At 40.4% G+C, this 24,389-nt stretch overlaps 1 protein-coding gene across 2 annotated transcripts in view; it reads right to left on the minus strand.

The window, feature by feature from the left end:
- Positions 1 to 24,389, minus strand: part of MPP7 (membrane palmitoylated protein 7) — a 279,215-nt gene that overhangs the window by 251,223 nt on the left and 3,603 nt on the right. The gene's annotated exons all lie outside the window — the stretch shown is intronic.

Below are 24,389 nucleotides of genomic sequence, written 5' to 3' on the forward strand. Positions count from 1 at the left end.
GAAGCAGAAGAATGTTCACCGTTAGCCCAGAAGCCTATCCTCTGCATACTTCCCAGATGGATCAAACAAGCGCTGGCTGCAAAGGATCTCATGACTGCCTGTAAATTGTACCAAGTGTTCATATCGAACTGAATGATGGGCACCAGAGAAATCCTGCAAGAGTAGTTTTAGGAGTAGAAATTCGAAGACATTGATGATGTAATACTCCCTGCAAGTCTCTTCCCCCTCAAGCACTCAGCATATAACCACCAGCTTCTTACAGCAAAAACGCACCTCTTTCTGCCCACGGGTCCTATCACCGTGCTACTCAAACACACTTACTGAGTTGCACCATAGAACATCTCAAGAATTCTTTCTTGGCCGCTGTGCTCAACGACCCTGAAACAATATTGTGATTGGTAATAAATATATATTTGGTCTTCTCCCTGATTCCTGGCACAGAGCTCCTAAAACCCAGAGAATTTCCTAAGTGATTAAGAGCAATAAAGATGTCTTTTGTTATTCATAGCATTCCACACCCCTTGAAAACACACCAGAGTTCACGTTAATGAGGTGACTTTTAGAAAACCCCTAAGTGTGGAGGCTTGTTGCCAGGGGGAATCAACTAAATGATTAGGGTTGGAACTTTCAGTCCAAACCTGACCTCCAGGGAGGGGAGAGGGGCTAGAGATGGAGTCCAATTACCAAAGGCAGCCCAAAAGCACAGAATGCAGACATGTTCCAGGTTGGTGGACACGTGGAGGTGTGGGGAGAGTGGTGCCCCATGAAAGGATATGGGAGCTCCACGATGCTTCCCTGATACCTTGCCCTATGTATCTTCTCCCATCTGGCTGTTCTGAGTTGTATCTTTTTTTTTAATGTTTATTTATTTATTTTGAGAGAGAAAGAGTGCTGCATGCCCATGAGCAGGAGAGGGCAGAGAGAGAGAGAGAGGGAGAGAGAGAGAAACCCAAGCAGGCTCTGCATGATCAGCGCAGAGCCCGATGCGGGGCTCAATCTCATGAACCGTGAGATCACGACCTGAGCCCAAACCAAGAGTCAGACACTTAACCGACTGAGCCTCCCAAGGCCCCGGAGTTATAGCTTTTATAATAAACTGGTCATCTAGTAAGTAAACTGTTTTCCTGAGTTCAGTGAACTAACTACTCTAGCCAATTAATCAAACCTCTGATGCACGGCTGGGGAGTCAGAAGCACAGGGGACGCCCTGCACTCGCATCGGAGGAGGGGAAGGAGAGGGACAGTCCGGTGGGACTAGTCTGGTGCCGTGTCCCAGCAGCGTCAGGACTGGTACCACAGAACCGCCGGATGTGTGGAACCCACACGTCTGGTACCAGAAGTCAGGTGGTGTTGCAGTGAACCACTGAAGGGCGAGGAGACACATGGCAGGGGAGTGTTTCCTCCAAATCCCTCAGAGTGAATCAAGCAACAGTGATGAGGGAGCACAGGGCAAGCTGACACCCTGTAAATGCCCACCACCCTCCCCAGGTGGGACCCATGTGACACTCCTCAGACACTCCTGGCCTCCAAAGAACAAAGGAAACGGAAAACAAATGGTTAACTGATAGAGATCAAAGCCATAGAAGACACGAGTCTCTATCAGTTTACAACAGTCTTAATAAATTACAAGAAACAGGCAATCTTATCAACAGCCGAACCTCCAGAAACCGACACACTTAATTTCCTGGAGCCCCCAGATCACCCTCCCCTCCACGGTGATGTGGGGAACAAAGGCAAGATGAAAATACAAATAAAATTAAATTTCTTGGGGTGCCCGCATGCCTCCGTCGGTTAAGTGTCCCACTTCGGCTCAGGTCATGATCTCGCGATTCCCGAGTTCGAGCCCCGCGTCAGGCTCTGTGCTGACAGCTCAGAGCCTGGAGCCTGCTTCGGATTCTGTGTCTCCCTCTCTCTCTGCCCCCCCCCCCCTTCTTCCTCTCTCTCTCAAAAATAAACATTAAAAACATTTTTTAATTAAATTTCTTTATATTCTGCAGCCCATTGACAAATATTTGAGATAGAGTAAAAACATTCCTCCAATAAACTCCCAACTGTCTTGTCTTAATGTTAATGCCTTACTCCAGGGAAATCCACCCCAACTTGACAATAACAAGGTCTCCAATAACTTTTGAGCCCTCATTAGCATAAGAAAGTCCTTCTGGAGACCTCCCTTTTTCCTTACTTCCCCCAACTCCCAGGTATACATAATCAGTCACTCTTCACAACCCCAGGGCAGCTCTTTCTGCCTACGAGTCCTGTCCCCATGCTTTGATAAAATCACCTTTTTGAGGGGTGCCTGGGTGGCTCAGTTGGTTAAGCATCCAACCTTGGCTCAGGTCATGATCTCACAGTTCACGAGGTTGAGCCCCACGTTGGGCTCTGTGCTGACAGCCAAGAGCCTGAAACCTGCTTCAGATTGTGTCTCTGTCTCTCCCTCTGCGCCTCCCCTACTCACGCTCTTTCTCTCTCCCTCTCTCTCTCTTTCTCTCAAAACTAAATAAACTTTAAAATTTTTATCATCCTTTTGCACCAAAAATGTCGCAAGAATTCTTTCTTGGCCGTCAGCTTCGGACCCCACCACCAATCCAAAACAGCATCACTAGGAGGTGTGGCCACACTTGGGAATCAGGTAATGAGGAGGCCGACCATTCGGGAAGGCAGTTCTATGCAGCCCTGAGCCCTGGACTTGACCGCAGAGGTGGGGCTCCAGTCCCCAGAAAAGGCGTCTCCAGAGAAGACAGGGCTGCGGGGACCCGAGGGGAGCCCTGTCCTAAGGAGGACTGGGACTAAGAGCAGCAACTGGGACCCGAGAACCGGTGCCGGTCTGGTTAGCAAAGAAAATAAGTACGATGGGCACACCCAGTGCTCGGCCTGGAGACCGGTGGCTGAGGACCAGTTCTCATGGCAAATGAGGAGCTGAGCTTTAAATCCTGCCCGCCTGGCGTCTGTCGTGATCATGGATTTAAGAGTGGAGATAAGCAAGACGGACACCAGCCCTGGTCTTGGAGGGTTTTTTAAAAAATACATAATTTCAAGCTATCAAAGACAAGCACAGAGAGTCTGGCTACAGAGCCAAAGTATTAATCTATGACGTTCCCGGCAGCTTGAGGAAACATATGGAAGTGGGACGCAGAAGACATGTTAAGGAAACTGTTTATTACAGTTGGGATAAAATAAAAGGTAAATGTTGGAACAAAACTGGGAGATAAGATTAGAAAAGCATGGTCTTAAATGCCAGCCTAAGGAGTTTATATGGGGGCGGGGGGGGGGGTGGGCAGGAAGGAAAGGGCATGTGCTGAACCACATCTGAAAGATTAATTTGCTGGCACAACAGTAGAAATGCGGTCAATATTAATATAAAAATACTGTTTAGAAGACATCTTCTCTGCCAGTTTTATTAGTGCGGAGTTTGTGGGTGAGAAGGTAGAACCGGGTAGAAACATCTCTGCAAATAGAAAATGGTCAGAGAGGAAGGAAACATCAGTGTCACGCACCATGATTATGTGCTGAAGAAACAGGAGGGCTTAGGACACAGAGCCCATTGGGAAGTTATGCATAAAAAGAGGACAACATGGGTGCCCGGGTGGCTCAGACAGTGAAGCATCCAACTCTTGATTTCATCTCATGATCTCACGGTTTGTGAGATCGAGCCCCACATCGGGTTCTACACTGAAATTCAAAGAATTTATTGCTTTAGGTATAAAGGCATTTTGATGTGGCCTTACCTCCTAATTCTGTCCTTTAATTAGTGCATATATATATATGTTTATTATATATATAGGTTAAAGATGGGTTATAGGTTATAGGTTATGGGTTATAGGTTAAAACTGGGTGTGTGTATATATATATATACACTCTTTGCATCTTTAACCTATTGGCTCAAGCGTACGGGTCTTTAAAAATAGCAACAATGGGGCGCCTGGGTGGCTCAGTCGGTTAAGCATCCGACTTAGGCTCAGGTCATGATCTCACAGTCTGTGAGTTTGAGCCCCACCTCAGGCTCTGTGCTGACAGCTCAGAGCCTCGAGCTTGCTTTGGATTCTGTGTCTCCCTCTCTCGCTGCCCCTCCCCTGTCATGTTCTGCCTCTCTCTGTCTCAAAAATAAAAACATTAAACAAAAATTTTTTTTAAATAGCAACAATAAAAACCCAGTACTTCTGTTGTGACCTTAGGGAACTATCTGTTGTCATCTTTTTTTCAATGTTTATTTGTTTATTTACTTCTTTTGAGGCGGGGGGGGGGGGGGGGGCAGAGAGAGAGGTAGACACAGAATCCCAAACAGGCTCTGCACTGCCAGCACAGAGCCCGACGTGAGGCTCGAACCCATGATCAGCTCAGATCATGACCTGAGCTGAAGTTGGACACTCAACTGGCCGAGCCACCAGACACCCCCAATTCTTGAATCATTTAATAAAGCCCATTAGATCTTCAAATTTACTTAGCTGAATTTTGTTTTTTAACAGGAGAAAGTTTCTCCAAAAGGTGAAATTAAACAGACCCGAATTAAGGGGGTGAGCAGAGGACAGTCAGGTAAGAGAGGAGTGAATTCTAGCAGAAGGTCCATCCTGAGCTTAGGTTCTGAGGAAGGGCCCAGCACACTGGAAGGAAAGCGTGGCTGGAACACAATGAGCCACAGAGAAATTCTGGTAAAATCAGGAAGGAAATAGAGGAGTTAGATCATACTGCACCTTATAAGCCATTTTATTGTCTGTATTTTAATTTTTAAGTGCCTAAAAACCACTTGTAATTTTTAAGAGTTGAGGCAAAGTTAGGGGCTTATCTTTTAGACTCACACAACTGTACTTATTACTAATAACAGTGAACAAATCCATCTCTGGTTACATCTAACTTTTACTCGAGAGAGGACTTTCTCTTCCTGTAACTATCAGGACTTCCTTATGCATTCAGTCACCTGTACTTACCCACTGACAGTTATAATGAATAAAGCATTCAAGCTCTCAAAAAAAAAAAAAAAAAAAATCAACTATTGCACAGGCAATATTTTTTTTCTAATTCCAGACTGATACATCTTTATTTTAATAATACCGCAAAAAAAGTGCTCCCTAATCACAAACTGTATTGTATATAACTAATCTACATAATAAAAAACACAAAACTAATGCTTCCATTCACATAGCATATAAATATGGAAGGGGAACAGGACCTAAGGAACTGGTGTATTAAGAGGAGACTGAAATTTGTTAGCAAGTAACTACTGAAGCTTATGATTTACTCCTGTTAGAATCAAGATCTCGGGGCACCTGGGTGGCTCAGTCAGTTAAGCTTCCAACTCTTGGTTTCAGCTCAGGTTATGATCTCACAGTTCATGAGATCGAGCCCTGCATTGGGATTCTCGCTCTCTCCTCTCTCTGTTCCTCCTGTGCTGTGCACTCTCTCTCAAAATAAATAAACTTAAAAAAAAAAAAAAAAAAAAGAATCGGGGCACCTGGGTGGCTCAGTCAGTTGAGCGTCCGACTTCGGCTCAGGTCATAATCTGATGGTTTGTGAGTTCAAGCCCCACGTCGGGCTCTGTGCTGTCACCTCAGAGCCTGGAGCCTGCTTCGGATTCTGTGTCTCCTTCTCTCTCTGCCCCTCCCCTGCTTGTGCTCTGTCTCTCTCTGTCTCTCAAAAATAAATAAATGTTAAAAGAAAAAACTTTTTTTAAAAAAAAGAATCAAGATTTTCTCAGTAACAATAAATAGTATTTCTAAGCACCTCACCCATATAAACTCATTCAACTTCCATAACAACCCTATCCGATAGGTAATATATGTTTATCCCTAATTTCCAGATAAGAATATTTAGGCACAGATCGGTTAAGTAGCTTGCCCATGGAGACTCAGCCCAGATTTTAACCACTGGGTACAACACCTCCCAATAATGATGTCACCCTCATTCCTGGGCTCTTTCCTTAGAGGTGGGATTTCAGCTGGTTTCCTGGATACATTCTTGGAAGTAGGGTATTATCCCCAGGAGCTTAATTTGTGCCACGAGAAAACAAAAAAAGACTTAAGAATTGCACTACTATGGGAAGAAAACCTAAGCACGCGCTGATCTTTATTTCCTCAACTATACTGAACTTCATGAGAGCAACAATAGCAGTGACCATTTACTGATCATCTCTCACTCGCTACACCAGTCTGTCCACCTTAGTAACCTCATTGGATATTCCTAACAAGCTACTATTAGTCCCAATTCACATTTATAGGAGATGAGACTAAGAAGTTCGGCATGTTTATTCTAAAGCTCCTGTTCTGCTTATACCACATACTGTCTATAGGTCAACACACGTTCCTCTGGGCTGCTGAGACTATGGAATCAGGGATTATATAAATACTACTCCATTTGTATAAAACCTTGTACATTTGACTGGTTTAGGAGCTTTGTCAGAGGGAAGAGACATTTCCCCTTTGTTCCAATTCCATTGCTCTAGGATTAAGAGTGCAGAAGGAGAACCAATTAGGGGTTGCTACTTCCTTCCTAGGAAAGCTCCATGACAACAGGTACTATACGGGGCTTGGTCAATGCCACGTCCTCAATGCCCAAGAAGGGGCCTGACTTCAGTAAATGCTCAATAAACTGTGGTCGACTTTGCACTTCACGAGTCTGGCTTAGGACGAACCAATTTGAGCATAAGTCTCCATCCTCCTTCGATACCAAAGAAGCAAAATCAATTAGCAAAGAAGTCAATCCATCATCGTTCTTTTTTTTTTAGTTATTTATTTTTTTATTTTTGTTAACGTTTATCTATTTTTGAGACAGAGAGAGACACAGCATGAACGGGGGAGGGTCAGAGAGAGAGAGGGAGACACAGAATCTGAAACAGGCTTTGGGCTCTGAGCTGTCAGCACAGAGCCCCACGCGGGGCTCGAACTCAAGGACCGCGAGATCATGACCTGAGCCGAAGTCGGACACTTAACCGACTGAGCCACCCAGGCGCCCCAATCCATCATCATTCTTAACAAAATCCCCACCAACATAAAATCATGAATTATCCACAGAGTTTGATCTACACAGTTTGAATATTTTAAAGATAAAACCAGTAAGGAGTCCTTCAAATTGCAAAAAACAAAGCAAAACACAGATCATCTTATTGGAAACTCTGATTCAGAGTGTAGAAGACTAAAGCATTCCAAAAGGATGGGACACCAGAATGCAAAGAGACGGGAGTTGGACTTTGGGGTCTAGTCCTGGTTCTGGGGTTCTCCTAGTAACAGTGACACGGCCACAGCCAGCCCTATAGTCCCCCAGGCCTGGTTTTCCCCAATAAAGGCTAAAGGGATTAATCCGATGATTTCCAAGGTCCATAACGGTTTCTCCATTCCATGGCTCTAGGTTGGGAGATGCCACCAGACTCTGACATGGCCAGTCAAGAGGGTGACAAGCTTCAAGGACTAAGAGACGTCAGAGCTAGTCTTTGAGGGAGGCAAAGACCTACCAAATTGGAATTTATCAGAAAACATCAGCTATACTGTCTGGGTTGCTGTTTTTGAGAAAGAGTTATGACGCTTGAGAGCCATTTGGAAGACCACAGTCCTTTGAATTAAGTGCACGTTACTTTTCCTCTAGTGACATTAAAGGACACTGAGGATCTCCTTGTGGGACGGCCCCCAACCATCTGCTTCTTGGATGTTTCAGCACAACAGTAAGCTAAATAGCTGGCAGGATCAGTAGAAACAGACCAGGTAATTAAAGGCGGAATCATTTTACTTTATCATGAACTGCAACTGGGTATATTCTATTTTTTTAAAGAATTATATTCATCAAAATATTTCACAAAATGAATCACACACCTAAATGTAACAGGCAAAACCATACAACTCCTAGAAGATAACACAAGAGAAAATCTAGATGACCTCGGGTAGGGTGAGGACTTTCTAGATACAACACAGAGGCCCAATCCATGAATAAAATAATTGATAAGCTAGATTTCATTGAATCTTTTTTAACGTTTATTTTTGAAAGACAGAATGCGAGCAGGGGAGGGGCAGAGAAAGAGAGGGAGACACAGAATCCGAAGCAAGCTTCAGGCTCTGAGTTGTCAGCATAGAGCCTGATGCGGGGCTCAAACCCACGAACCTCAAGATGGTGACCTGAACCGAAGTCAGACGCCTAACCAACTGAGCCACCCAGGTGCCCCAAGCCAGATTTCACTAAAAATTAAAAGTTCCATTCTGCAAAAGACAGTATCAACAGACTCACACAAGCTACAGGCTAGGAGAAGATATTTGCAAAAGACACGGCTGATAAAGATCTGTTATACAAAGTACACAAAAATGTGGAATATTTTTTTCAAGATTTCAAGCAACCTCTACACCCAACAGGGGGCTCGAACTCACAAACCCAAGATCAAGAGTCAGACGCTCCACTGACTGGGCCAGCCAGGTGCCCCCCAAAAGCTCTTAAGACAGAGAATCCAATTTAAAAAATGGGCCAGAGTTTAACAGACATCTCATCAAAGAAGATATACAGATGGCAAATAATAATAACAATAAGCCTACAAACAGATGCTCCCCGTCATATGTCATTGGGGAAATGCAAATTAAGTAACAATGAGATACCATGACCCATTCACATGAACTGCCAAAACCCGAAACACCAACACCATCAAATCTTGGTGAGAATGTGAAGCAACCGGAATTCTCCTTCACCTGCTGGTAGGAATGCAAAACCAGTACAGCCGCTTTGAAGACAGTTTGGCAGTTTCTTACCAAACTAAACACACTTTCTTTTTTTTTCTTTTTTTTTTAGAATTTGGGTTTATTTATTTATTTTGAGAGAGAGAGAGAGAGAGAGCGCTCGCGCAAGCAGGGGAGGGACAGAGAGGGAATCCCGAGCAGGCTCTGCACTGTCAGCACACAGCCTGACGTGGTACTTGAACTCACAGCGAGATCACGACCTGAGCTGAAGTCAGACGCTCAACTGACTGAGCCACCCAGGCGCCCCTAAACACACTCTCAATACGCCATCCGACAGGGGCGCCTGGGCGGCTCAGTCGGTCAAGCATCTGACTTCAGGTCATGATCTCACAGTTTGTGAGCTGGCGGCCCGCATCACGTTCTCTGCTGTCGGTGTGGAGCCCACTTCAGATCCTCTGTCTCCCTCTCTGCCTCTCCCCTGCTCGCTCTCCCTCAAAAATAAACAAACGTCAAAAAAGAAAACACACTATCCAGCAGTCACGCTTGTTGGTATTTACCCAAAGGAGTTGAAAACTTATGTCCACACAAAGACCTGTGTAACAGCTTTAGTCACAATGGCCAAAGCCTTAAAGCAACCAAGAGGTCCTTCAGTAGGTAAAGGGATTAATAAACTGTGGTAATCTAGACAGCGGACTATTATTCAGCATTAAAAAGAAATGAACTCTCAAAGCTGCGAAAACACATGGGGGAAACTTAAATGCATATTACTGAGGGGAAGAAGCCAATATGAGTGGGCTACATACTGTATAATTCCAATTACATGACATTCTGAAAAAGGCAAAACCATGAAGACAGTAAGAAGACGAGTGGTTGCAGGGCTCGGGATGAAGGGATAACTAGGCAGAGCACAGTGGGAACACGCTGCACGACTCCATGATGATGTGCACATGTCCTTGTACACCTGTCCAAACCCAAAGAATGCACAACACCAAGAATGAACCATAATGTAAACTATGGACTTCGGGGAATTATGATGTCTCAATGTTGGTTCATCAACTCTTAATGTACCAGCGCACTGGGGGGCGGGAGGGGGGGGGCGGGATGTTGATGATAGGGGAGGCTGTGGATATGCGGGGGTTAAAGAGTAGATGGGAAATTGTGTACCTTCCCCTCAATTTTGCTGTGAACCTGAAAACTGCAATCAATCAATAAAATACTGAAAAAAATTTTAATTGCATGTGCATAATTCAAAAAGACACAAAAAAGCTCACATATACGGTTTCTAAGCAAAAGAGACTGAATCAAGATTTGAACTATGCCTTTCCTCTTTGCAGAAGTACAGACTATCATTCTGAAAGGAGCAGTGAAACTTGAAGAATACTTAAGGACAGATAGATGACAGTCACAGATCATCGATCCCATTTGCTGGCACTGAGAAAGAAAAATATCAGGTGACAGAGCCAGAGGATCTACAACACCTCTAGGGGATGTCCTGAGTTGGCCATGACAACACCTTCTAATATCACATCAACTAATAATTCAGTAAAAGTCTGTTAGATGTCAATGAAACATGACATCAAGATGCGGTTCTTTTGCTAATCTGACTTGATCCTGAAGTATATTTAAAACTAGCATAGGGGCACCTGGGTGGCTCAGCCAAAGGTCTGAGACTTTGGCTCAGGTCATGATCTTGCCATTCGGGCTGCCGAGTCAGGCTCTGTGCTGACAGCTCAGAGCCTGGAGCCTGCTTCCGATTCTGTCTCTCTCTCTCTCTCTCTCTCTCTCTCTCTCTCTCTCCCCCCCCCTTCCCACACTCACACTCTGTCTCTGTCTCTCTCTCTCTCAAAACTAAACAAAAATTATAAAATAAATAAAAAATAAAAGAACTATCTCGTATAATGTATGAGCTACATATCTTTTGAGCATCTCCCTCGATACTGCTTCTCTCAAACAAGGCATTGATAAATACTGGTGGCAGGGAGCTTGTTTATCCTCCCTAAGGGACACGTCTGGAGTAGCAAGACAAATACAAATCCACTTGCCTTAACAGGAAGTCTAAGAGCAGAGCTAAGATTCTTCCATAAAGCTGAGGAGCATTACAGGAATGCAGACTTGAATAAAAAGCCAGCTCACTGCAGCTTTGGGGAAAGTAAAACAGGCAAGGTCGAGACTCTCCTCTGAAAATCAGGCAGACTAACGGATGATCAAGATGCCAATATTCTAGGACACATAGCTTGACCTTGAGCATCTGAGTCAGAAAAATGCCTGAGGGAGAAATAACCAGACATCTTCAGCCAACCTAAAGTGTATGTCTAGATTCATGACGTGAATCGGTGCTCCTTCCTCTTGCACAAACAAGGAACATTATTTGTAAAATGTTCTCCAAAGTGTGCTATCTACACACATGTATTGAATGTGTGACTTTTCATCAAGGTATACCCATGTATGTGTATATGTGCATTTTACTTTTAAAATTTTTATTTTTGGGGAGCCTGGGTAGCTCAATCAGTTAAGCGTCCAACTTTGGCTCAGGCCATTTTCTCACGGTTCATGAGTTCGAGCCCTGCATCAGGTTCTGTGCTGACAACTCAGAGCCTGGAGCCTGCTTTAGATTCTGTGTCTCCCTTTCTCTCTGCCACTCCCCCACTCGCACTCTGATCTCCTTCTCAAAAATAAACATTTTTTAAAAATTAAAAATTTTATTTATATCTATATATATTAAATGTGTGTATGCGTTTATATACACACGTATGTAAAAATAATAAACAGATAACATAAGGTACTGATACTCAACTAATGAAAAAAATGATATATTTATGGAATTATTATTTACAACCATTTAAAATGTGGAAACATCTAGAAAATAAGTTCCAGGAGCAACAGCTGATGCATAATCCATAGATATAGAAAAATTATTCCCTCAACTAGGTATGACCTTTTCGCTGAGTTTTCATAAAGAATTGCTTGGATTTTAATTTTATAGCCACTCTTTGAAAAAAAAAAAAAAAAACTTAAAAAAAATTTTTTTTTGACAGAGAGAGAGCGAGTGAGCATGGGAGGGGCAGAGAGAAAGGATGACAGAAAATCCCAAGCAGGCTCAGCACTGTCAGCACAGAGCCCAATGCAGAGCTCAATCCTAGAACCGTGAGATCCCGACCCGAGCCAAAACCGAGTTGGACACTTATCCGACTGAGCCACCCAGGTGCCCGAAAACTCCAAATATTTTTAAAAGACAGAAAAGGAAGGAAAAAGGACACATGGATCCTGAAGCCTGGAAAATGTTAGTTTCCTTTTTTAAATTTACTACACTACTTATTAATTCTTATTTATTTCCTATGAAAAAGACTTATTTTTTATGTTTATTTATTTAGAGAGAGAGAGCATCAGCAGGGGAAGGGCAGGCAGAGAGAGGGAGAGAGCATCCCAAGCAGGCTCTGCACTGTCAGCCTGACACAGGCTCGAACCCACGAACCATGAGATCATGACCTGAGTCGATATTAAGAGTCAGATGCTTAACTGAGTCACCCAGGCACCCCTGAAAAAGGTTTTTAAAATCAACCAAATGGAACAAAGTGTCATTTTACATCATTAACAAAATTATATGCTATCATTCAAAACTGAGGGACAAAGAGTTTCCCGGACAAGTGAAAACTAAAGGAGTTCATCACCACTAAATCGATCTTACAAAAAATGTTAAAGGGTCTTCTTTAAGAAAAAGCTGTGACTAGGGGCACCAGGGCGGTTCAGTCAGTTAAGTGTCCTACTCTTGATTTCAGCTCAGGTCTTGATCTTGGGGTCATGACTTCAAGTCCTACATTGGGCTCCATGCTGGGCATAAGGCCTATTAAAAAAAAAAAAAAAAAAAAAAAAAAAAAAAGGGAAAAGAAAAGGCTGTAACTAGAAATAACAAAATAAAGGGAAAAAATCTCCCTGGTAGAGGCAAATACTTCATAAAGCCAGTGGATGAGCCACTTAAAAAGCTACCATGGACATTAAGTGACAAAAATGGTAAGATCAACTATAATTGCAATAAGTGGTTAAGGGATACAAAAACAGATGGAAAATATGATCACAAGAACATAAAATGTGTATGGGGAGAGTAAAAATGTAAGACTTGGAGAATGCATTCAAACTTTAGCGACTATCAGCTTAAAATAGACTGCTATATATATACAGGTAGATAGATACGAAACTCATGGTAACCACAAACCAAAAACCTATAAAAGATATACAAAAAAATAGAGAATGGAACCCAAAATAACACTAAAGAAAACCAGCAAACCACAAGGGAAGAGACCAAAAGAAGACACAGAAAAGAGCTACAAAAACAACCAGAACACAATTAACAGAATGGCAATAAGTGCATACCTCTCAGTAATTACTTGAAATGTAAATGCCTCCAATCGTAAGACATATAGTGAATGAAGAGAAAGAAAATAAGACCCATCTATATGCTGCCTCCAAAGACACATACAGATTGAAAGTGAAAGGATGGAAAAAGATATTCCATGCAAATGAAAACAATACTCAGAAGTAGCAATACTCTTGTTAGACAAATTCGACTTTAAAACAAACATTGTAACAAAAAACAAAGACAGGCATTACATAATGATAAAGAGGTCAATCCAAGAAGAGGATATAACATTTGTGAATATGTCTGCACCCAACACAGAGGCACTTGCTATATTATATATAAAGGAGATATTAACAGACATAAAGGGAGAAATCAACAGCAATACAATAATTGTAGGGGACTTTAAGACCTCACATCAATAGATCATCCAGACAGAAAACCAACAAGGAAACACTGGCCTTAAAAGACATGTTGGACCAGATGGACTTAACAGATATTTGCAGAACATTCCGTCCAAAAGCAAAATACACATTCCTCTCAAGTGCACGTGGAACATTCTCCAAGATAGAACACATGTTAGACCACAAAACAAGTTTCAAGAAATTCAAGAAATTAAAATCGTATCAAGCATCTTTTCTTACCACAAAAGCATGAAACTAGAAATCAATTACAAATGGAAAAGTGCAAAAACCAAACACATGGAGACAAAAACAACATGCTGCTAAACCAAAAGGTCAACTAAGAAATCAAAGAAGAAATCAAAAAATAACTTGAGACAAATGAAAATGGAAATACAACATACCAAAATCTATGGACAGAAGCAAAAGCAGTTGTGAGAGGGAAGTTTATAGCAATACAGGCATCCCTCAAAAAGCAACGTATACCTTAAGTAAACAATATAACTTCATATCTAAAGAACTAGAAAAAATAAAATAAAAAATAAAATAAAATACAATAAAAGTAAAGAAAATAAAATAAAATCCAAAGTTAGAAGGAGGAAATAACAAAGATCACAGTGGAAATAGAGGCAAAAAAAATTAGAAAAGATCAATGAAACTAAAAGCTGGTTCTTTGAAAAGGTAACAATCGAGAAACCTATAGTCAGAATCATCAAGAACAGAGAGACATGGCCCAAATACAATAAAAAATGAAAGAGGAGAAATTATAACTGACACAAAAAAGATCATAAGGGATTACTACAATTATATGCCAACAAACTGGAAAAACTAGAAGAAACTGATAAACTCCTAGAAACACAGAGCCTTCTAAGACTGAATCATTAAAAAACAGAAAATATGAATAGACTGATTATGAGTAATAAAACTCATTGAGCACTCAAAAAAAAACCCAGGACCAGGTAAATTCTACCAAATAATTACACAAGAGTTAGTACCTATTCTACTCAAATTATTCCAAAAAAAATTAAACAGGAAGGAATGTTTCCAAATTCCTTTTATGAGCCAGCATTAATTACCCTGATACCAAAACCAGAAAATGCAACACAAAAAAAGAAGATTATAAGCCAATACCCTTAATGAATATAGATGTAAAAATCGTCACTAAAATATTAGCAAATTGAATCAAATAATACATTAAAAGGATCATAACCATGATAAAATGGGATTTATTCAAGAGATGCAAACATGGTTCAATATTCACAAATCAACATGATGCACATTAACAAAATGAAGGATAAAAATCATATGATCATCTCAATAGATATAGAAAATGCATTTGACAAAATTCAACATCTATTTCTGATAAAAGCTCTCAACAAAGTGTGTGTAGAGGGAACATATCTCAACACAATCAAGGCCATACAGGACAGACCCTCAGTTATCATCATACTCAATGGTGAAAGCTGAAAGCTTTTCCTCTAAGATTAGGAACAAGACAAGCATACCCACTCTCACCACTTTAATTCAAACCCAGCAGGAATTCCTAGCCACAGCAATTAGGGAAGAAAATAAGAGGCATCCAAATTGGTAAAGAAGAAGTAAAACTGTCACTATTTACAGGTGACATGCTATATATACAGAAAACCCTAAAGATTCCTCCAAAAAACTATTAAAACTAATAAATGAATTCACTAAAGTCACAGGATACAAAAATTAACATACAAAAACCGGTTGCATTTCTATACACTAATAAGCTATCAGAAAGAGAAATTAAGAAAACAATCCCATTTACAATTACCTAGGAAAGACCTATCCTCTGAAAACTATAAGACAGTGATAAGAGAAACTGAGATCACAAATAAATGGAAACATATATCATGCTCATAGATTGGAATAATTAATATTGTTAAAATGTCCACACAACAGACTAAATAGCCAAGGCAATCTTGAGAAAGAGAGAACAAAGCTGGAGGTATCTCACTCTCTGATTTCAAACTATACAACAAAGCTACAGTGATCAAAACAGTATGGTACTGAAACAAAAAAATCGACACATAGATCAATGGAACAAATAGAGACCCCAGACATATGGTCAATTAGTCTATAATAAAGGAGGCAAGAATATACAATGGGGAAAAGACAGCCTCTTCAATAAATGATGGGAAAACCGGACAGCCACATGCAAAATCTTACACCACGCACAGAAATTAACTCAAAATGAATTAAAAGACTTGAATGTGAGACCTGAAACCAGAGAACTCCTAGAAGGAAACAGGCAATAAGCTCTTTGTCACTGGTCTTAAACTTTTTTTTGGATCAGTCTCCCCAGACAAGAACAGCAACAACAACAACAAAAGCTAAATAAACAAATGGGATTACATCAAACTAAAAATCTTTTGCACAGCAAAGGAAACCATCAACAAAATGGAAGGTAACCTACTAAATGGAAGAAGATCATACAGCCAATAAGGAGTTAATATCCAAAATACAGAAAGAATTTACAAAACTCAATAGCCAAAAAAAAAAAAAAAAAATCTGATTAAGAAATGGGCAGAGGATCTGAAGACACTTTCCCAAAGACGACATAAAGATGGCCAACAGGCACACGAAAGGACACTCAACATCACAAATCGTAAGGGAAATCCAAATCCAAACTACAACAAGGGGTGCCTGGGTGGCCCATTAGAGAGTATCATATAATCCAGCAATTCTACTTCTGGGTATTTATCTAAAGACAACAAAAACACCAACTTGATACATGCATCTCTATGTTCAATGAAGTACTATTTACAATGGCCAAGATGTGGAAGCAACCTAAGTACATCAACAAATACAGAAGGTGTGGTATATATACATACACACACACACGTGCATGCACACACACACACGTGCACACACACACACACACACACACACACACTGGAATATTACTCGGCCCTACAAAAAGAATGCCATCTTGCCATTTATGACACATGAATAGACCTAGAGGGTATTATGCTAGGTCAAATAAGTGAGAGAAAGATAAGTACTACAGGATTTCTCTTACACAAAACAAATGAACAAACAAACAGAAACAGACTCAAAAATACAGGAAACAAACTGCTAGTTACCAGAGGGGTAGGGACGGGAGGGGCAGGTGAAATATGTGAAGGGATTAAGAGGTACAAACTTCCAATTATAAAATAAATTAGTCACGGAACAGAATGTTCAACATAGGGAATACAGTCATAATATTGTAATGACTTTCTATGGTGACAGATGGTAACTAGACTTAAGGGGATCGTTTTGCAATATATCAAAATATCAAACCACCATGAGGTACGTCTGAAACTAACAGGATATTGTATGCTAATTATACTTCAATTTTAAAAAGTTAACCTACTTTTTACTACATAATTATGTATAAAAATCTATTTGTATTTCTTTACATGGTAACTTAATATATTCACAAAGATTTCTCTTTCACTAGTGGAAAAAAAAATTATCCGGTATTAATGGTGCAAATGAGGTCTCGCATTGTCTAAAAGAGACTGTTAAGTTGATGTGTTCTAAGTTAACCAGGGAGTCTTTTCTGTGTCTTCTGGTGCAATTACAAAAGAATGCTCTATCAAAAAATAAACTAAAAAAAAAAAAAAAAAACAAAAAACAAAAAAAAACATAGCTGAAGAAAATTTGAAAGTATTCACATTAGTGAATTCTGTCACAATTTCTTAGGCAACCTCTTTATTGATACAGTGACAAGCAACTGGAAACATACATAAGCAATTACTCAGTAGGTCCTCTCACGCGGAAGAGTAAGCTCAATGAAATATGAAAATTCTTACCCACCCTCACATTCCAGTTCACTCACCCACAGCTACCTTAGTACTTAAGGGATAAGTATTCAGAGACTATGAAAGCAAAGAATTTAAGTCTTTGGTCTACTTTAAGATAAGAGGCATCAAGAGGGCAATCAAAAAATGCAAACACATAAAAGTTTCTCTCCACCAGAACACAATTATTCTTTGCATTCACAGTTTAAAGTTCCACATTTGTTAGACCTCACAGATTTTTATTCTCACCCTGTGCAAATTATCAAAGCTGTATGAATCTCAGAATGTTGATTTGCAAAGTACATTTATAGTCCCTAATGCTCCCTAAGGAGTTAATTTTTTTTTTAATATTTATTTATTTTGAAAAAGAGAACATGAGCAGGTGAGGGGCAGAGAGAGAGAGACAGAGACAGAGAGACAAAAGGAGAGAGAGAATGAATCTCAAGCAGGCTCCACACTGTCAGCACAGAGCCTTACTTGGGGCTCAAACTCACAAACCGTGAAATCACGATCTGAGCAAAATCAAGAGTCAGACGCTTACCCGAATGAGCCACCCAGGTGCCCCACAGAGTTTATTTTTAACATAAAATATTACTCAGCCATCAATATGTATCTCACGTGACATTTGACACCATGGAAACAAAATAAAGGATATACAAAATCTCATAAAATTTACCAATTTTCTAATGACCTAATAAATCAGAAGGCTCTTTGGCTCTCAGAACGAACAAAACCAATAAAACGGATTGATAGAAAAATCACAGCCATCCAGTGTTTACACGATGTCTACACCAGACTGACTTGAGTGGGACACTCCTCGAATCACACGGCACGTAGGAGGCTGCCTGGAAAACCTCCTCCCTACTTCCTGCTACCAAAACATAAAGAAACCTAAACATTTGTGAAAATAAGCTATCTTCATCACCACCCCCTCCTAGCTTCCCACATGCCTTCAAATTCTACATCCTAAATGACGTGCAACACAGCTACTCTAAATATTTGTCTTTTAATCACATTTCATTCTGCTTTCTTGCAATTTCTATGGCCTTCGATGTTAAGGTCCCAAGAGAGAAGCCGGATAGCAGGCCTCTTTGCGTCTGCTCAGTGTCTAACGCAGTGCCTTTCAACAATGGGTATTCACTGAATCCTGATAAAACAGCTAAAATCTTTATTTAAAGAAGGCTAAGTCCAGACTTAAAGAGGTATTGTTGAACCTGAAAATGTCGCCACTAAGTAACAACAAATTTATCTGCAATTACCGTCTGCAAACCGACCTCCTCAGTTCCCTATCCTTACCCCGGATGCATCATACAACCAAGAGTCCTCTTAATGTGCAGGCACTCACACTCAGAGTATCTAAAAATGAACCTATCATCCTGCTACCTCTTCCAAACGGGATCTTCTGCCAGCACATCCTCTCTCAGTGAATCTGATTACACAACAGGTTTGCACTGTTAAAAGGTTAAACCTGAATATTCAGAGTAGCTCGAGATGAAAAACAATGCAATCTGGGTAAAAGGATTAAGGCTTGATACCATTAAGAATAACAGCCCTAATATCTAACTGTGCCAGGTACCATATTCTCGGATTTAAAACCTACTACAGTCCTATAACCTAAATATTATCATGACTGCCTCGGTTTGCCTAGAAGGAAACCGAGTCTTACAAACGTTTACGATCTACATAAGGTCCTAGAGTTGGTAAGTGGTAGAACTGACTCGGAACAAATAGCAACTTCAGGGCCCTTAAAAACCCACGAGGAAGAAGTCCTCTTTAAAAATAAAGAAATGCAAGAAAGGTTCTAAAATCTGATAACAGGATCCAGGATAAACCGATGGCTGCATATTCAGCAAAGCATCGACTACAGTTACCTTGGTCAGGGGTGAGCGTACTGGGACTAGAACGACAGCATGGAGACTGGAGGACAAGAGACTAGGGCAGGACAGGATGGTGAGGGGAAAAGCCAGCTGTAAGAATAAAACATTAAAGACATGCTAGGAATTGATGGCTCCACATCTCCGGATCTTAGACACGCAAGACAGTGGCGCCATAAACAGGAGCTGGGTAAATTAAAAAGTGGAACCTGTTTTTCCACTTCCGATCTTTGAATGAGGTCAAGATGAGATACCCAAGTGAAAACAACCAAAAGACAGTGCAGTCAAGGAGACCAGAGCTTCGTTAGAACAGGGTTGGATCAACATTACTAATTAAATATTAATTTCATGTTTATGCATATTAAATCAAAGGGGACATTGTTCCAATTAGAAAACTACCAACGGTTACCAAAAAAAAAAAAAAAAAAGAAAGAAAAAAAAAAAACTTGATAACCTAACACTTCCCCACTCAATGGCAAGTCCCCAAAATGGCCCTAGCAACAGCTTTTCTGCCTATATTCCTTCTAGCCAAAAACTCCCTGCCACCTACTCATGTCCCTTGCAAACTCTCCCACACCCACAGCAACATCTCTGCAGCATCCTTTTGGAACACAAAATATTGAGACTGTCTGCTAACATGCCTATGGAAATCTTAGCCAAAAAAAGGAGGCTTTCAACTTATTAATGGTGTAAATTCTTAAAATGCTCATCAATTTAAGGCATACAAATAAGAATGGGTACTAAATGTCAGGGAACCAAGGATAGGTTTCCATAAGTAACCAGATATATAAAGACGACCTCTGCGGACAACACAAAGAAGTTAGAATGGAAAATGTCATCCGGTCTCTGAATCTGCAGAACTAGCCACCATCAACACGTGATTCTTTTAAACCAAATAACAGAATGAAACCTGCAGTATGATTTACATTAATGATCACTTACATCATATATGTCCTTTAAATTATAGGAACATCCATATATAAAAGCATATTTAGCAAAAGACGGAAAGAAATATGCAAATCCCTGCTAGCAACTGCTTGTGGGGAGGAAGGGGGAATAGAAGTAGGAAGGGGAACAATATATACAACTTTATCTACAATGTTTCATTGCTTTCATCAAAAAAATCTGAAACAAGTTTGCCAAAACGAGAACATCTGTTCACCTTGGTGAAGGTCCTATGGCATTTATTGTGTTTTCTTTGCTAGTCAATAGGTTTTAAATTTTACCCAAATTATTAAAGAAAAAAAACAAAAAGGGGTTCAATTCTCTCACCCAATTACAATATCACACAGAACACAGCTGACATATCTTGCCTGAGTAACTCCAAGTGAACAGGGTGAAGTTCACTTCTTCACCAAGCAGCCAACTTCTATGTTGGACTCCTAACGTATTTTTTGAAAAAGAATGGACTCATTAGCAACTCTAAACTCTGGTCTGATCTCCTGAAATGAATCTATAAGAGTGGGCCTTGACTGTGGGCAAGTTCTCAGTGGTAGAAACTAGAAAGAGGCACCAGCCTCAGCGTCTCCTAAGGAAGTGAAGAGGAAGGTGCCGGAAGAAGAGTGACAATTCTAAGTCCAATGTCTCCCCTCCTACCCCTATCATGATCCCCATTCCCTCTTCTGACTTCTTCCTCCAAAGCCAGCCACCTGCAGAGACATGGAGCAATGAGTCCTTGAGAACTACTGAATTACTCTTTTGGGTTAGCCATTTACACACGCTGGAAATGCACAGCCTGCTCTTTAAGAAATCCATGCATTCACTCAATAATCATACCATACGGGCACCGGGGATTTAAGCAGGACAGAGTTCCTAAAGACACCTCTACTGATTCTTCCTCCTCTCAATGTCTTAGTCTTAAAACGCTTCCATCATCAAATCCAAGAAGACTCAAGTCTAAACTGTGGCTTAATGATCCCTTAAAATTATTTTTACTATTGTGAGCCAAGATGAGGACGTGCAAAGTGAGATCAGGTGATGTGAACAGGCCAAACCCTCAGGCAGGTCTGAGCCTCCACACTGTGTCCACACCACAAGAGGCAGGCCTGACGTGGGCTACTCCCAGGACCCTGGAGACGACAGAGAACAACGGAACACGTGCTCATATATAGTCCATTTCTCTGTTTTTTAACCAACAAGAGACTCGGTTTAGCAACTGCCCAGACCCCTTAAATTAAGAGGACAAAAATAAATAAAAAGGAAACATTACTATGCACCCACTCCACTACACATGCTAGTTTTAGGCACACCAGATATAAAGAAGTATCGTGATGTTGTAGTTTACAAACCAGGGAGCAAAATTCCTTCCAATGGGGTATAAGCATAAAGGAGACAATTTCTAGTACTCTGGGCTCCACATTAATAACAGCAAAAGAACAATGGAATGTCTTAGAATCTAGACCTCTACATAGCGCCCGCCAAGAGGAAGGTGTGACAACACAGGCCCTGCTCATTAGCGACCAGGAAAAACACACACGGGGAGGGAACCTGCAACTTCCAAGGACAGAGTCAAAACCATGAGAGCCAAATGGGCATGCGCCTGTGAAGCGATCCAGCATGTCAATGTAGACGAGAGACAAAACTGCATGTCTTGGAACACATCCCTATGTCTCACTAGAGTAGAAGGTATGTAAGCGTGAAGAATGAAAAATAACCATACGTGGGCCTAAATATAATAGGCTTTGAAGGTCCCATGGAGTAATGTAGACTCAGAGTGGTACAGTCCAAGAATCAAAAGACATTTTTAAAAAGGAAGACACTTCTGCATGGATAGAATAAAGTGGAATCCGTGGAACAGGAGAGACAACCCAGAAGTAAACCAAAGCATATATGGTAAATTAATTTATAACTAAGTGGAATCATTTAGTCAACTAAGTGCTGATTATTGCAATCTACACAAGACAATGAACATCTAAGCTAAGCTGACGACAGTAAGAATATAGAAAGCAGAATGACACCCAGGAAACACTGATAAGGAAGATGACAGCATCTGGTTGTTGACTAGCTGGCAGAGATGAGGGAAAAAAAGTCAGCATTTTAGGGTACTGAGGAATATCGTTTATTGATAATGAATAGCAATTAGCATTTACTGAGCCTTGATTTGCTCCAGGCACTGTGCTAAGTGCTATGTATGTGTTATCTGATTTGGTTCTCACTACCATCATTTGAGGTAGGTACGATTATTAGCCTGTTTCAGGTAAGAAAATTGAGGCCTACAGAGATTAAATAACTTTCCCAAATTCTTAAGACTAGCAATGAACAAAGCAGGAATTTGAATTCAAAAAGGTTTAGAACACTATTCAGCCTTCAAAGAGAAGGAAATCCTCATAGCTAACAACATGCTCAATGATGAAAAGATGTAAGTTTTTCCTCTCAGATCAGGAACAAGACAAGAATGCCAATTCTCACCACTTTTATTCAACACAGCACTGGAAGTCCTGGCCACAGCAACAAGACAAGAAAAAGAAAATACATCCAAATTGGAAAGGAAAAAGTAAAACTGTCACTATTTGCAAATGACATAGATGTATAAATACATATATAAAATATATATATTATGTATAAATAAAACCCTAAAGACTCCACTAAAAACAAAACAAAACAAAAAAAACCCTGTTAAAACCAGTAAGTGAATTCAGTAAAGTTGCAGGGTATAAATTCAATATCCAAAAATCTGTTTGTTTCTATACACTAATAACAAAGTATCAGAAAGAGAAGTTAAGCCAACAATGCCATTTAGAATTGCATCAAAAAGAATAAAATATATAGCCATAAATTTAATTAAGGAAGTAAAAGATCTGTACACTAAAAACTGTAAGACACGGATAAAAGAAACTGAAGACAACACAAAGATATTCCATGCTCATGGACTGGAAGAATATTGTTAAAACGCCCATACTACTCAAAGTAATCTACAGATTTAATGCAATCCCTATCAAAATTCCAATGGCATTTTCACAGAACTTGAACAATTAAAACAATCCTAAAATTTGTATAGAACAAAAGACCCCCAACAGTCAAGGCAATTCTGAGGAAAAAGAACAAAGCTGGAGGCAACTGACTGGCTGATTTCAAAGTATGTTACAAAGCTATAGTAGGCAAAACAGTATGATATTGGCTTAAAAACAGACACACAGACCAATGGAACAGAACAGACACCCCAGAAGTAAACCCAAGCATGCACGGTCAATTAATTTATGACAAAATAGCCAAGAATATACAATGGGGAAAGAATGGTCTCTGCAAAACATGGTGTTGGGAATGCAGGACAGCCACACACAAAAGAATGAAACAGAACCTCTATCTTACACCATACACAAAAATTAACTCAAAATGGATTAAAGACTTGAATGTAAGACCTGAAACCATAAAATTCTTAGAAGAGAGCCCAGGCAGTAGGCTCAACATCAGTCTTAGCAATATTTTTGTGCACTGACTCCAAAGAGAAAGGAAACAAAAGTAAATACACAAATGAGATTATATCAAATTAAAAATCTTCTGCATGGCGGGGGCATCTGGGTGGCTCAGTTAGTTGAGCATCTGACTTTGGCTCGGGTCATGATCTTGCGTTTGTGGGTTCAAGCCCCGCCTCGGGCTCTGTGCTGACAGCTTAGAGCCTGGAGCCTGCTTCAGATTCTGTGTCTCCCTCTCTCTGCCCCTCCCCTGCTCACGCTCTGTCTCTCTCTCTCTCTTTTAAAAATAAACACTAAAAAATTAAAAAAAAAAAACTTCTGCATGGCAAAGGAAACCATTCACAGAAAAAGACAACCTACTGAGAGAAGATACATGCAAATGATATATCCGACAAGCAGTTAATATCCAAAATTTATAAAGAACTCTTACAACTCAATAGCAAAAACATATCTGATTAAAAAACGGGCAGAGGATGTCAACAGACATTTTTCCAATGACACACAGATAGCCAACAGATACACGAACAGATGTTCAACATCCCTAACCATCAGGAAAATGCAAATCAAAAACCACAGTGAGATGTCACCTTGTAACTGTTGGAATGCCTATTATCAAAAAGACAAGTAATAACAAGGTCACTAAAAATATAGATAAAAGAGAATCCTTGTGCCTTGGTGGTGAGAAGGTCAATTGGTACAGCCACTACTGAAAATAGTATGGAGGTTCCCCCAAAATCAAAAAGCAGAACTGCCAAAGGATACAATTCTACTTCTGGGTATTTATCAAAAAGAAACGAGGAAAGGAGGAAGGAAGGGAGGGAGGGAGGGAGGGAGGGAGGAAGAAAACAAACACTAATTCAAAAAGACATATGCACCTCCATGTTTATGCAGCATTATTCAC

This window comes from Panthera leo, chromosome B4, assembly GCF_018350215.1.
Source record: "Panthera leo isolate Ple1 chromosome B4, P.leo_Ple1_pat1.1, whole genome shotgun sequence".
In the NCBI taxonomy this organism is placed as follows: domain Eukaryota; kingdom Metazoa; phylum Chordata; class Mammalia; order Carnivora; family Felidae; genus Panthera; species Panthera leo.